Genomic DNA, 15,780 nt, shown 5'->3' on the forward strand with positions numbered 1-15,780 from the left:
CAATTTTGCCGGACTGGAACAGGGGGGGCGTGAAACGGGAGGATGGCAAGGATGCAGAAAATGAAGAGAACCCACCATTGCATTCTCTTGGGAAATGATCTGTGGTGAATAAACAGAAACCGCAGAAGAGGCTGAGAGAGAGAGAGAGGGAGAACGGGGGAAAAGAGGAGGAGGGGAGAGCCTAGCATCCTCTGAGGTAGCGCCTGTGGAGCCTGTTCATGCCGCTGCGTGCACGCGTGCATGTGTATGTGAGTGCATGAATGCTGACATGTTGATTTATAGCTGCATGTGTAATTCTCTAAGACTCCGATTAGCAAGTCATTTTGCTTTTATGCATATGACCGGGACTGATGCGGTGAGCTGCTCGGACTCTTGAGCTCATCTGATATCTCTGTCTGATGTTCTTCGTTTTCTCTCTAGCTTTTTTTTTGCACGCGTTCATAATATCAGACCTTTTGGCATTCTGTTGAGGTTTATCTGTTTTTTTTCATTTTTCTCTCTGCCAGCACAATAGACTTACAGTGTCGCAAGTGAAGAAAAAAAAGAGCCATGGGTGAGTGTACCTCGCTTTTCTCGTTTGCTCTTCTTCATCCCTCTTTTCCATGCATGATGCACTATGAGTTGACCGCAATCATTTTCCTCACCCCCTTTTTTCCCCCTCAATTCCCTTTTTCTGTTATCAGCTATTTTATTTCCCATTTCATACTCTTTCTTTCTTTCTCTCTATCTTTCATTCTTTCTCTCATCTGTCACGGTCCCCCCTCCGCTCCCCCCCATCGGTCCCCATCTGCCCATCCCTCAACAGCCATTTACAACTGTCTGTGTCACAGGAGCGCTCAACCTAAGCCAATGCACTCAGGTCAAACACATCCTTCACACATGCTTCGCAAAATCACACACTCACGCAGTACTCGTATATCGTCACGGCTGTATATGCATCTGCCGGTGAACTCTGCTTGTATTTCATGGGTGAGGCAGCGAGCGTGCAGATTGATGGTGATTGTGACAGCTTACCCACGATGCTGTGCTTTTGCTGGCTATGCTGCCATTGCCTCTGAGTGTGTGTGTGTGTGAAGGTTATTTAACTTTAGCAACTGGGAGGAAGTGGATGCATGTAACCACATATATAAAACGCTCATTTTGGATACAGCAGCTTTTATATGGCGTCCAAACTTGTAGCAAAGAAAAATCAAATTAATATCTCAGTTATTTCTCCTAGACAGCAATGAGACTTAATGGAGACCAAATGGAAACCGCTTTATCGCCTACGTGACGTGATTCATAAAGTACCGTGAAATAGAGTTGTGTGATATCACTGAGTGAAATACTGTTGTTGTCTCTACCTCCGTGTAACTGAGATGATGCAAAGCGTCGGATTTATCAGGGAAATCTTCAGAGTTGTAAATCCTTTACAGAGCCGCTATCTCAGACAGAGAGGGGCAGGAATAGAGGATGACAAAGCAGACTGAATTATGTTTCACTGTGCCAAGTGCGAGAAGTGCAAGAGAAAAACGAATCTCGTTTTCAACCTCTCACCTTCACTTGATTTCTTGGCACTGTGCTCTGACTCGCTCGCGGAAGCATTAGATCACACAGAGAAAAGTACAGAATGTGATCTCGGCGCCCTTTGCTGAAGTCTTTGTTAATATGTGTGCCGAAGGTACGGAGTTTGATGTCTGCTAGGGCTCAGACCTATTGATTTAACATGACGGCTTTTAAAATGGTGTAATAAGGCTTTGAGTAGGCAAAAACAGATTGGTTTGGCTCCATGCATGATCACTAAAAAAGTGCCTGGATTTACCTGTGACATGGCATGTTTTTCAAGGACAAATGCACTGTGAAAGGGAATGTTTTCCCTAGAGAGCCAAATTTCAATTGTTTTTTAATGTAAAACGCAATAGCACAGCGTTCACACAGAAACCAGGGCAACAGATCCCAAAATCAAGATTAAAATCCGTCCAGATATTTGTATAAGTAATACTTTGTTTGCCAAGCAAGCCAAAAGCATGACCTGTAAATACCTAATTATATTTGTCTCAATGAGTCAAAACAAATCAAATTTGACAAGGCATAATGTATTTTAATGGATTAATGTGTTTACAGTGTTATGCACTCGATTCTCATTCCGTGATGTAAAAAGCATAAGCTTGTGAGCGTTCATGTTTAAAAGCACAGTAGATTGACAGATTTAGAAACATGGCAGCCACTTGACCGCCTTCCCCTCTCTCTTTATTCCAGCTACGGCTAACAGGCTTATGTAACGTTCAAGCACGCAAGGAGCCAGTGTTTCGCTAATATTTATCACGGAACATTTTCCATACGGTCCCTCGTAACACCACTTCACTCGGTGAAAATATAATCGCAGCGATTGTTCTCTGTTTAAAGCGTTTGCATTGGCTTCTCACTTCATCTGAAGGACAATCGGCTGTAATTGCTTTTTATATAGCGAGAATTGTGCTTGAAGCTTGTATATGTTGGATAAGAGGTAAGATTGTGTTGAAATAGTAGTTCAAGGAGAGAGGGACACAAAAAAGGTGGGAATGCTTGAAGGAAGGGACTTGGGAATGGTATAGGGAGGGAGAATGTCAATGCAAGGGCATCATAGAGTAAGAGGTGTGGATGATGCGACTGCCCTCATAAAATGAGCAAGTAATGGAAAAAAGACCATTTCGGGCCACTCTACATCCCTGGCATTACATCATTATGTCTTTTCCTACTTTAATTATATGTTCCTAATTGTCTGTTCCTCCGGCTCCAGGCTGTTTCCTGCTTCGTAAAGGCCCATTTCTCCACCCTTGACGCGTCTTACCGCTCCTGGCTGCTGACAGCAAGTTCTTCCTCCATACATCCCCAGATGCTCTCAGAATGCACCTACTTTCCTGCCAGCAAAAGAATGGTGACAGGAGCGCAGAGACTTGAGGATATCTGGCGTTAAAAAGTCAGCTGAGGAAGTAGGACCGAAAAGAAAGAACAAATCCTTGATTGGGATTTTTTTTTATATTGAAATCACTTGACGTTTACTACTCTGAAACCATCCAGCGTTTTAAGTTGGGACGGAACCCTGAGGGGCCAAAGGAATAAGTGTGATCCAATCACACGAAGATCCTTTGATTTCATTTCGCACAGAGAGGATCCTAAGCGATACCATTCAACGGGAGATAATTGAACTTCCTGCCTGGCAGGCAGCTGAAAATGGAGAACTAGAAGTTCAAGTGGTTTTTCTGGGGGATACGTTCAAGCACCCCACCACTCAGAATCAGATTGCAGGCCAGTTCTGACGGCGATCTTCTTGCAATCTGTGGCGTTTGGTGGTGTTTTTTCCCCCCCTTTTTCTGTCCAGTTCTGAGAAGGGAAAGACCGATTTTGGGATTGTTTTGTATTAGGCCTCAATCAGATCTCAACTTTTAGACTGGCATTCAACAGTTTTACTGTGTAGGTCTAGAAAGAAAAACATAAGAAAGAGAGATCTGATGGTATGCCTTGGATTGACAAGGCTGTTCTCCTGCAATCTGGGGCAAAAAAGGAAAAATTTTATTGCATGCCTTAGTTTTACTATTCAGATTCAGGTAAATTGAAAGACAGAAGGAGAACAAGACCAAAGAAAGCGAAAAAGGGAGGGAGGGGGCCAGATGCCACAGATCGTCGCCAACTCCTACCTTTTGATAAGTTAAGCTTCTGTTTCCATTTTCATCTTCTTTTCATCTTGAAAATTAGATTTTTTTGTTCTTTTTTTCTTCCAGATGACCCTTAAGACTGTAAGGGAGATCGTAACACATTGCAGTGACTGAGATAGGGTGGGGAAAAGGAGGGAGAAGCTTTTTATCCCCCCGAGCTGAAACAGAATGTTCTGTTGCCTTCTCATTTTTGCAGTTTTAGGTATTTATCTTGTCACTCCATCTCCGTTTTTATCCCCCTCTCCGTGCCTCTGGGAGAGCAAAGGAGGGAATTGAGTTATTTCATCTCCGCTGGAATTTTTTTTTTATTTGCCTATCCCGACTGATTTCTCTTCTGTACTCCTGTTTACCCCAGACAAAATGCTGTTGTATCTCAAGTCAAAATCAGGAACCTGATAGCGTTTGGCAAAAGATTCCACAAGGAGAGCCAGGCAACGAGAACGGACGAGACGGAAATCTTCTGAAGCCTAACCTCCGATCTTAAAAAAAGCGTGAGATCTGCTTTCGCCCTCCCCTCTCCACCACCAACCCCCCTTTCCCCATCCAGTTTCAGAGGTGTCCTCGGATATTCCTTCCTCGTTTTCCCCGGAATCTGTCAGCATTCCCGACGGGACGCAGCCAGCTTGTATCCGTGCCAATCCTTTGATATTAGCTCCCGGTGTCGTCTGCTTCATTCTGTGAGTAGATCGCACTGTCTCCGCCTGTCTGTGCGAGTGTGTGCAGTCATGTGTGCGTGTGTGTATTTGACTTTGGCTCCATATGGTGTTCAATCCCCCGTGTAGCTGTGCTTATCTATCGTCTGTTTATGTGTGTACGTCTGGGTGGGTGTTTAACTTGGATGTGTACGCTACGCGAATGTAAAAATGAGTCAAGGTTAATGGCACAGGCTTCTTTGCTGGGCTACTCATGCAAATAGTGCATAGCTTGTTTTCCGTAATGGACAAATATATGTTCTGCTGCAGATACAGTGTGTTTGTAGAGGCATGTATGTAGCAGGTGTCACAAGCGTAACGTTCTCGTGTGCATGTACCTTTTAGGCTATAGGGTGACACCAGATTATGATTAGTTCCCGGAGGTTGTGCTCTAATGAATGCAAATTGATGTAGATACACTCAAAGGGAAGAGACAATCCTTTTGTGGAATGTCTGTTTATAAAACAAGCTCAATAGAGCGGCATATTTATTCTCTGCATTAATGCATGTGCTTTTGCCGTGAAGTTTATGTACAATGGAGAGGGAGAGGTTCATGGAGTAAGCTGTGACGATAGCTATTCGTAATAAATGTGACTGACAATGCTGTTGCGCCGAGAAATGATTGTGTTTTTTTTTTTCCCTGCTTTGCCCCCCAGATTGAACAGCTGTGGTCTCTGTCTCTTCTCTCAGCCTTTTTCCCATCACTTGCTCAATCAGTGTCTGGACCTCACTTGGGGCCGGCCAATAATTGAAAAGCTATATTGATATTCTGCTCGGCGGAGACGGAGGGGGAAAAATACACTTTTATTTACAGTTAATCGCATGGAGTGGGATACAAAAAGTGCTTGTGAAACACACTAGGTTTGAGCATCCTCTTCGGTTAATTGTTTCAATGCTGTTAGCTGGGCTTGAGAATGACTAGAAGGTTTTGTGGTTTACTGTGGGCTGACCATGACTTGTTGCCTGGCTGGTAATAAGCTTTGGCGAGATGAAAAATGATGCTGACAGGGCACCGATACGGACAAAACTGGGGGTTTTGTGTGGTGGGCCACAGTTCAAGGAGGATGTACATCTCAAATGACAATTGAATTGAAAAAATAGTGCTGATGTGGAGGTGTTCCTTTTGAAGAATCCGTTTTAGGCCAGGGCTCGAGATGTGATTCACCACCTACATTGTTCTTAATCATTTAAAAAGGCAGCTTTGCTCCTACAGAAAATGTAGTTTAGTTTTTCTGTGATGGGCAAGCTTTATTCTCACGTGCTTCCTGTGGAATGACACCTGTTGGTTTGCTGCCTCCTGTTGAAAGTGTGTGGTTGCTAAAGGCATTGGTAATCTCACAGTCAGAGTGGGCCCTTTCCCAAAATGCCATGTGTTCCTATCTGTAGTCCTGGCACTGCACAGGTCAGCTGCTGCCATACCGGTCAACATCTGTTGCGCTCTTGATCATAGCTGGTCCAGGTTATATTGCTTGCAAATTGCATGTTCATATTTAGCTCATTCATTTCAGAGAACTCATTCTCTGCGAAAGAAGATCTAGATATTGCAGTATATGTGCACAACACATAATAAAGGTCACAATATGTATAATATCATCTGCTCAGACAGATTTTAAATGTGTTGTTCTGCCTACAATAACTTTTCTTTTTTTTCCCACTAGAATTATATTTTCACAATATCTAAAGGACTGTAGCAGCAATGTATTTTGGTATATGGTTGACGGAAAAGGTGAAAGCCTAAGAATAAAAAATGATCTATTATCTGTACTTTACTATGTTTAGCTATTCAGTAGCATGGTGAATGGTTTATCTTTTTTGTTGTATCTTGATAACTAACTGGCTGGTGTATATCAGGGTTTCCACACGTTTGACCAATGAACACAATATGTATAATATCATCTGCTCAGACAGATTTTAAATCTGTGTTGTTCTGCCTACAATAACTTTTCTTTGTTTTCCCACTAGAATTATATTTTCACAATATCTAAAGGACTGTAGCAGCAATGTATTTTGGTATATGGTTGACGGAAAAGGTGAAAGCCTAAGAATAAAAAATGATCTATTATCTGTACTTTACTATGTTTAGCTATTCAGTAGCATGGTGAATGGTTTATCTTTTTTGTTGTATCTTGATAACTAACTGGCTGGTGTATATCAGGGTTTCCACACGTTTGACCAATGAATTCCCATGACATTTACAATAATTAGTGATTACTTTTTAAATTGATTTCAATATTTGGTAACACTTTAGTATAGGGACCAATTCTCACTATTAACTAGTTGCTTATTAGTATGCCTATTATTAACATGTTGCCTGTTTATAAGTACTTATAAAGCACATATTCTGCATGACCATATTCTACATCCCTAATCCTACCTAATACCTAAACTTAACAACTACCTTACTAACTATTAATAAACAGCAAATTAGGAGTTTGTTGTGGCAAAAGTTGGTTTGTTAATAGTGAGAATTGGACCTTAAAATAAAGTGTGACCCAATAATTTTATACAGATTACACTCCTAAACAGTAGCTTAAAGCCACTAAAATATTAGTAGAAATATTAGTTGAAAATAATGCTTTACTATAGAAATGGGTTATAACTTTTCTGTATTTTTTTTCTAGTTTCCCATTTCCATAATTTAATATTATTATTATTATTTTTTTCCCATGATGTTTTTTCAAGCTTGGAAATCATATTTTTAAATGGCTTTATACTTCTAGATTTCAGTGACATTTCTAGTCACTTGTGAGTCATAAATCAAGTTAGAAAAAAAGAAATGGTTCGCTATATTTTTTCCCCTAATCTTTCCAATTATTTTTGTCCTTCAGTTTTTTATTATTGTTATTTTATTTCAATGACTGTTTTTATAGGCTTGGGAATTTATTATTATTATTATTTATTTATTTATTTTTTTTACTCATGCCTGTGGCATACAGCTACCAATATAGACACACTGGATGAATAAGTCTGTCATCTGTAGCTTTGTGGGGATTTTGATCAGATATTCTGGTTTTGTTGGAAGAGCAAATCTTAGTCAACAGTGTTCATTTGAGAGAGACACTTTTTTTTCTTCTGTCGCCCGTCCTCTCCCCATCTTTCATATTCTCCATTTGCCTTTGCAGCCACCATTCCTTTATTCTCCAAGTCTCTTTCTCCGTCTAGCTTTTTCTTCCAGTCCATGTAGAATTCAGGGGTCAGAAATACACATATTCTTGCTGTGGTCACAGACTGTGCCACAGAGAGATGAGAGGGAGAAAGAGGGAGGAGAGCTCATCCATCTCCGCAGTCAGAGCCGGGTCCCTCTGCGTGTGTATGAATGAGAGGGAGAGCACACAGACACCGTATGAAACAATGCTGTCCAAATACTAAAGCCCTGCTTTAATAAGCTTTGCCTGCACCTCCTGGATTTGTTACAATGGCGATTATAATGTCACATAGAAAAACTTCAGTCAGTAGTATAGTTTTTGAAAGCATACAGTAAGCATACAGTAACCACGAGCTGTCAAACTACAAAAAGGAAGAAAAAAAAATGTACCATGAAAGTAGTCCATATGACTCATGCTGTATATTCCAAGTCTTCTGAAGCCATGCAATACAGACTAAGTAGATAAAAAGTTCCCATCTGCTGCAGCTCTCAAATCTCATATGTGTCCATGTGTATTCAAGTATGACACTTCAAGTTTGATATCTATGACACCAAATGGCATTGGTTCTTGTCTGGCTGATCATGATGTGCCAGGTATGAACATGTGGACTGGCAAATGAATTTTGAGAGCTATGGCAGAGGGGAAGATTTCCAGTGGCAGTCCATAATCTCTGTATATGGAAAAGAGCAGCCGGTACATTCTGCCTAACATTTCCTATTGTTTTTCACAGAATAAAGAAAGTCATATGAGTTTGGAACAGCAAAATTATTCAGAAGTTTGCAAAAGTTTGCTTTTATCGCTGCTGAAATATTTTTCAAATGATAGAAATGTTAATAACTTTTTTAATGATTTTCCATTCATTTTTAAAAAATACTTTTCTGTTTCTTTTAAATATTAATATTTGTAAAATTGTCAGTCCATGTAGAATTCAGTTATGAAAATTTCTATAGTTTAAAAATATATCAGCAGCTATAAACTGCGGTTTGAGTGGAATCTAAAAAAAAATGCTTTAGTTGCTTTTCACTTGCTTTACTTTTAGATAGATTTTAAAATTCATAGCCCATATCAGTTGTTTCACTCGCTACAGGGGCAAGGTGCAATTTTTTTCTGAAATTATTTAAAATGATAATTACTTTCAGTACTCAATGTAATCTCTACAAATGAGTCGAGTAGGTTTTGTATCTATAAAAACAGAAATATAATTCTAAAACCACATCCTGACTGTAGGTGTTCAAAAGTGTTTTGTTAGATATCAAAGTACATTATTAATAATTAATCCTGCTCTGCTGGAACATACTGTTTAACAATGAAATCTGCTTCAGTGCTAATCACCACAAACGAAGAGTTATTCTACTTCACTAAAGAGAGTACGGGAGGAATTCTGCGACTTATAAGTAGTTTACAATAGATGGAGTAATGTTTATGTTCATGGCAGTGAATTGCTTGTGTCATGAGATACTGCACCCTTCCTTTTGTAGCATTAGGGTTGTTCATTGTCAAGAAGACTGTCACATACTAAGTGCACATCCTTTATATCTTCCGCCTAGTTCGCAAAGAGGTTGAGTTACCAGTTGTCCAAAGTCAACAGGTCTAGTCTCAGTTGCTTACAACTGACAGATTAAAAACTGCTATTGATTAAAAAAAAGGTACATCTATAGATTTTCTCCTGACTTTGTCTTCATATCTATATTTAGGTCCTTGCATGAATCTCTACCGTTACCGAGCCTTCACTTTTCCTCAAATAGCTCAGAGCTATAGCATGAATCTTGTTTTTGGCAGTTTTTGGTCCGGTGAATGTACAAGTATTTTTCTACAGGGCAGGCACTAGGGGCCATCTTATTCACCGTGAGGCGAGCTGACTCCTGGCTTTAATTACACCAGCAGATCCCAAGGCTAAGGACAGCCCATCACAGGTTCATCAAAACCAGCATGGGAGCACAATTCATCTCCATGTGTGGAAAGCAGATGGGGGTGGGGGAGAAACGTGAAGGCCTTTTGGGATGAGCAGCACAAAAAAATAAAATAAATCAATATGTGCTGTCTAATGTATACACGAGCAGGGAGACCATCCCCACCTACCCAGAGGCTTAGGTTTTAGATCAAAGGACCTAAAGAGACTAATCTTTGCTTCTGCTGGTAGAGGGGACGATGGGGCTGAGCAAAACAAGAGGGAGAGGGCGTAAAGCATACGACAATATGGTGTCAAAGAAAGTTTACCATAGGAATTAACGTATTAAACAGCCATTATGGCCTATTTCAAGCTAACAATCACAAAACCACAAATTGTTGGGAATATGCAAAACTTCATACTTTTTAACAATTGAATAGTTTGCCTTTACAACTAATGTGGCTAATTGATAGGCAAGCCTTGTGTAATTAGGCTGGTTTTAGGCTGAACACATTTATTAGGAGGCGTTTATATAAGGACTGCAAGCAAATGGAAAAATATGTAGGGGTCTCTAGAGGCAGTTTGAAAAGTTTGACTATTTTTAGATTTTCTTAAAGAGGCAGGGTGCTGTCTGAATGTGCAAGGACTTTTCGAGAAATATGCACAGCTAAAAACCACAAAGTCACCACGCTAATTAAAGCACCCCTGTGCTGTCAAAGCTAAAAAAGCATATATGATATAAATATCTGAGCAAAAGATTCATGCTTGAACTGCTTAATTCAACTTTAATATTGTTTTCTATCCACTACATATACAGCGTCCTTCAGGTAAATGAGCTTCTGCATTGATGTTTGGCATTTGGTTGCGCAAACATGTCTGTGAAATGAAGTTTAGCATACAATCTAAACAATTGGCCTATAAACTACCTGCTGGAAATAATTTGCTGTTAAAACCTGCAGGGAATCTCATCCTATTATAAGACTGTTAGGATATTAGCCTTCTATACATATGCAATTCCACCCGCCTAAGCATGTTCGGTGGACAATGTCATCATCGCTCCACCACAGAGTAAAGAAGCTCATTATAAAACACCATGATGGGTCATTTCACATCTATCAGTGGTTTTCTAGTGTAAATAAATGCCTTCGGTGGAAGACGCACACAATATTGCCAGTCTTCGACCATTATAAAGTAAACCATGTGTGCTTTCATATCTGTTCTTTTTTCATATTATGTTCCTGTGTGAAATAAGGCTTGCATTATTTTAATTAACCTTCTGCATTCATTACATAATTTAAGTTTCTCATTATAAACCCATAACTATAGGCGGCGTCCTTTAGAAGGCCTTTTGCACGCAGATATATTGAAAGTGCCTGCTGTTAACCAGCACAGACGCACAGATAGTGGGATTGGCTTCTCCCCAGTGACACCAGAGTAATTTGGGATGCAGACCTGAAGGATGAGGGACTCAGACCTGAGTCCTCCTGGATGGCAGTCCCTGGAGCCCCATCTCTTCCTCCGTCTCAGCCACCTCAGGTTTCCCTTGAGTATTTGTACAATTTGAAAAATATAACGGGGATTGCTAGTTAATCTTTTGTTTCATATTTTCTCATCTCCAGCTTTAGACTCATAAAGTAAGAGCGTGCTCTGACAGCCCGCGGCACGCAGCTCTAATCTGGGGAGGTTATTCCAAGGATGCTCAGTACCAAGCGAATTTCCCAGTGGCCGCAGACCTCTTTTAAGCCGGGGCCTGGCGGAGCCATGATGGCACCCAATCAAAACGCATCGATCTGCTGTCAGCTTGAGGTATGAGTTGGAGAATAAGTAGAAGCACAGGCCTGGGCCCAGATTTAGCTTTGCTTCAGACTTAAGGAAGGCATGATTGAAGACCAGAAAGACCGTTCTCAGGTCAGGGGAAAAAGGGCAGCTTTCAGCAGGGGACTTTTTAAGTGCCTCCTCTCTTAACTTTATCTACTGTACAACAACAATGGTACTTTATAAAGATAGTATGTTAAGTATGATTACATATAGACAAAGAGTTTTTTTTCTTCCTACTCTTACGTGAAATCAAAATGTCAGAGTAGAACTGACAGTTCTTTCATGTAATTGTGCTCTTTAAGAGTTCTGACTAAAATGGTCTGTCTGCGCTGTAGTACACTGTGACATCTCTTTGAATATGATCTCTTTGTTCAACAGTGTTTTTTACAGCTTAAATCACTGTTGTAATTGTACAAGTTTCCTTCTATAATTCTGCTGACAATGAATGCATTCACTACTGTTCAAAAGTTTGGTGTCAGTAAGATTTTTAAATGCTTTTGAAAAAAGTCTAATGTTCACCAAAGCTGCATTTATTTGATTAAAAATACAGAAAAAAAACAGTAAAACTGTGAAATATTATTACCTTTTGAAATAAGTGTTTTCTATTTTAATATATTTTAAAATGTAATAAAACAAATTACTAGAAAATCTATCTACAAGTATAAAAACACTGAACCAGATTATTTTCATGTTAGTGATTTTTGAAAGTACATTTTTCCAACAAAGCAGAGAAAACATTGTTCTAAAATACTCTGACAGTTCAGTTCAGTGTAGCTACTAGTGTAGTCTTTCCTGAACCAATGATTTTTATGAGCCAATTAATTTTCGGGATCAAAAACATATAGTGTACTCCCACTTTTAAAGGCTGATTTTTATTTGAACGATTTAATTTTATTTGATTCTGTAAAGATCTGAAATCACTACTTCATTTGGCAACAGATTACGCAGAAATTGTCTTTCTTTGTTTCCCCACATGAAAGAATCATTAATGGAACTGTTAAGGAATCAATTAGAATCAGAATCATTTTAATTCCAGTCCCTAATTTTAGTGTACTAGAGCGCTAGTATTTTTATGCTTTTAAGCTTATAGAAAACAGTGTGTCAGTAGCATTTGTAAAGTAACTAAATTTACTGATTTATTAATTTTCAGATCAGATTAAATGACCAGGTCACTGACAGTTTGAGCCTGTTTACACCTGGTCACTTAATGCGTTTTTTCGGATCGGATAGCTATCCGATCGTGAAAAGACCAGGTGTAAATGCCCTCCGAAACGCATTCGAGACGGATATAAATCCGATCGCTCAAACCACTTCAGGAGGTGGTCTGGGCCGCATTCTAGACGAAACTGAACAGGTGTAAATGCATCTGGTTGTTGAAACCACATATGTAAATTTTACTCCTCCCAAAATGTTAAAATAATAAACGTGTGAGAGCGTGTTATAAGCTATATGGCATCAGTCAGACTGCGCTAATGCAACACGCATCGCTGCGGACGAGCAGCTGAGCATCATTTCAGCAAGCCGACGCGCAAACTGAACGTAATGAACGAATGAAACTGAACGTAAGACGCAGATGGTCAACACACAATCATCTTCATTAAAAGTAGAGTAAGACAAACGTATCTTTCCAGTGCTGATGCCGCGCGCTCTCCTATTGCGGTCTTTGATCTTGAAATGAGCTGATAATTAATAAAATGCAGCTCTTATCTTTTGATTTAGTTGACGTGAACTCCGTTAAATTTAAATTTATAGCGCGGGAATTGAAGATCAGATGTATATCCGTTTTATGACGACACATTTATGTGGCCAAGTGTAAATGGAAACGTTTGAACAAATCAGATAGATATCCGATCAGCGAAAACGCATGAAATGACCAGGTGTAAACAGGCCCTTGATGTCAGGCTTTGGTAAACAAGCATCAGACTTTGGTTGCCCAAGACAGCAATCTGGTTAATATGCATAAACAATTGAATAAATTTACATTGCTGTAAAACTATGATTGGAAAAGTTAACGAAGACAAAGTAATGCAAAAGTTTAGTATGCATAAACAAGCCCCTTACATTAATGTGCTACACAGTTTGCTTATTTGCTAAAGTAATTGATTTGGTTAATGACAATGTCTGCCTCTAACAAGCCACTGACATTTCATACTTGCTCAGTGTTAGTTTTATATTCCCTGCACTCTGTTCGCTTCTTACCTTTGGGCTTAGTTAAAAGTGTACCCGCTCTCCACATACAGTAATATCTTCATATCGTCATATACCTTTCTCAGTGTAGCGGTTTAAGTCTAGCCTTGATGGTTCCCAACACAAAGACAATAAATTACATGACATTACGAGGTTGACAAATAAAACTGAAAAGAAAATCAAGTGTTGCTTTGCATGGTGCCAAAATGCTTATTTTTCTCTTATTATATCATTAATTTGGGCTAAAAGTAGTTTGAAGCAAAATTACAAACTGTTACATGATTGAGTATCTGGTCAGAGCATCTGTGATGATTTGGCAGGCAGAGTGTGGTTTGCTAAATATAATGCATTATCAGTTGTAAAAGTAAAAGTTGTGCACATTTTTGATTACGTTCTGTGTGCTGATATTTGGGCTAGTTTTAATTTTGTACAATTTCGTTCTGTAGTACATAAGAATGAAATAACCCAGTGAAATACATTTGAAGAGGTTGCGTAAACACATAAGAGTGAAATATATGTAGAATAGATAATGTTAACATTGGCTTGATCAGTCGGTACAAAGGTACTGTAAGCCTCCCATGGTCAGTTCAGGCTACACCACAAAAAAATGTATAGCTACAAGCTGCATTAGTCTACTAGTGTGGTATGGTATTTTCCTTATGTGCTGGTGTCTTCAACAGTTTGCCACAGTTTCAAAGCGTATTTACTGGTGTGGGTGGTAGAAACTGTGCGAAGAGACATGGTCTGTTTGTTCAGCGGGTTTCAGACTTGTTTGTACGTAACAGGCACAGGGAGGACATCTTGAGAATTTTTTTCGTACGGCTGGACTGTTCTTTGAAGTGCTCCATGTTGGGGTCTCATACATAAACATGAGCAAAGTTTGCTTTTGGCAAAGAAGCAGCTCAAACCAGGGACACAAACAGGGGGTTGAAGCACTTGTGGAGGTTGCGTACATCAGTGTTTTGGGGCTAAAACAAGATTTGGCACTAAAAATTGCTGTACTGTTTTCAGTATGAAAAAATCAATGAGGAGGCTATTCCAATTACTATTCTGTTGTCAAAGTCAGTCAGTTAAGGCCATTTTACGATGTTTCCAGTTCATTTTCAGTGCGCACTGACAGAGGCACTGCTTTCCAAGCTTGTACACAAAGTCCCGTTGTTTTGTCGTGCATGAATATTAGCAGCGCACACTGCCCAAGATCAAACTATTTTATTGTTTTGCATCTGCCACACGTCATTGATCAGTCAGAGGCCATTTTATGCCCTCTGCAAAATGCAAATAGCCAACCTTGTTAGCAAAGGCTATTACAACACACTCCTTCTACTATTGCTCTGGCATTTTAACTTTAGTGCAAATAGCATATTACTTACAGTAAATGTTGTGTGAATAGCACCTATATATGTTTGCACTTAGTGTAAACAAGATGCTATTTGTTGAGAATTATACATTGTGCAAACAATATCTACCCGTAAGATATTTTTTGAAAGAAACTGGTACTTTTTTATTCAGCAAAGATGCATGGAATTGATCAAAAGCGACAATAAAGACTTTTACACAAATGGTTTTAAGCAAGGATCGTTTGACATTCATAATTGGAGTAATGACATCTCAAGAATAAATTACAGTGTAAACAGTTATTTTAAACTGTAATAATACGTAAAAATATTATGGTTGTACTGTGTTTTTTATTTAATAAATGCAGCCTTGGTGATCAATTATTTCCCTTCAGTATACATCAATAGTTTAGGCCAGTTTCTGATAAATGTCATTTTATTTCATTCTTTTTGCTAGTTTTATTAGCTGTCACTTACATGCAACACAGAATACAATATTTACAGTAATAACCTCAATCAGAGATGCAATATGTGTTCATAGCAGGCAACATTATGCTTGCCATTATGTGTGCCATAATGGCAAGCATTGCCATTATGCCATTATGTGTGCACAATCAAATTTCAATAATGAAGTCTTTTTCACTGAACATTCTGTTCATGTTCACTCAAAATTTGTCCAGGTACACAGTGTGTTGCGCATGACTTTCATGTTGTTGTTGAGAAATCAAGCATAGGAATGTAAAATGACTTTTAATCAATGAATAATTTTCTGCAAGCTAGGCTGATGAGAGCTGCATCATCAGACTTGAGTCGATGGAGATCAGATCTTTACGAGATCTTCTCATTTGCCTCACATGAACTCAACTCATCCATGTGATGATCAGATCAATGAGCATGTGTAGTGGCCATTCTGCATTGATTCTGTCAGTGTGTTGCGCATGACTTTCATGTTGTTGTTGAGAAATCAAGCATAGGAATGTAAAATGGCTTTTAATCAATGAATCATTTTCTGCAAGCTAGGCTGATGAGAGCTGCATCATC

At 39.2% G+C, this 15,780-nt stretch overlaps 1 protein-coding gene across 1 annotated transcript in view; it reads left to right on the plus strand.

The window, feature by feature from the left end:
• The first annotated feature begins 3,823 nt into the window (after window positions 1–3,823).
• The window catches only part of LOC107754066 (glutamate receptor ionotropic, kainate 5-like), an 87,199-nt gene continuing 75,242 nt past the window's right edge, over window positions 3,824–15,780 (plus strand). Inside the window, exons 1-2 of the mRNA XM_016570386.1 lie at window positions 3,824–3,876; window positions 4,030–4,351. The gene's annotated coding sequence lies outside the window, so the exon portion shown is untranslated. The remainder of the gene's footprint in view (window positions 3,877–4,029; window positions 4,352–15,780) is intronic.

Source organism: Sinocyclocheilus rhinocerous, unplaced genomic scaffold (genome assembly GCF_001515625.1).
Source record: "Sinocyclocheilus rhinocerous isolate Xijiao unplaced genomic scaffold, SAMN03320098_v1.1 scaffold612, whole genome shotgun sequence".
NCBI classification, from domain to species: domain Eukaryota; kingdom Metazoa; phylum Chordata; class Actinopteri; order Cypriniformes; family Cyprinidae; genus Sinocyclocheilus; species Sinocyclocheilus rhinocerous.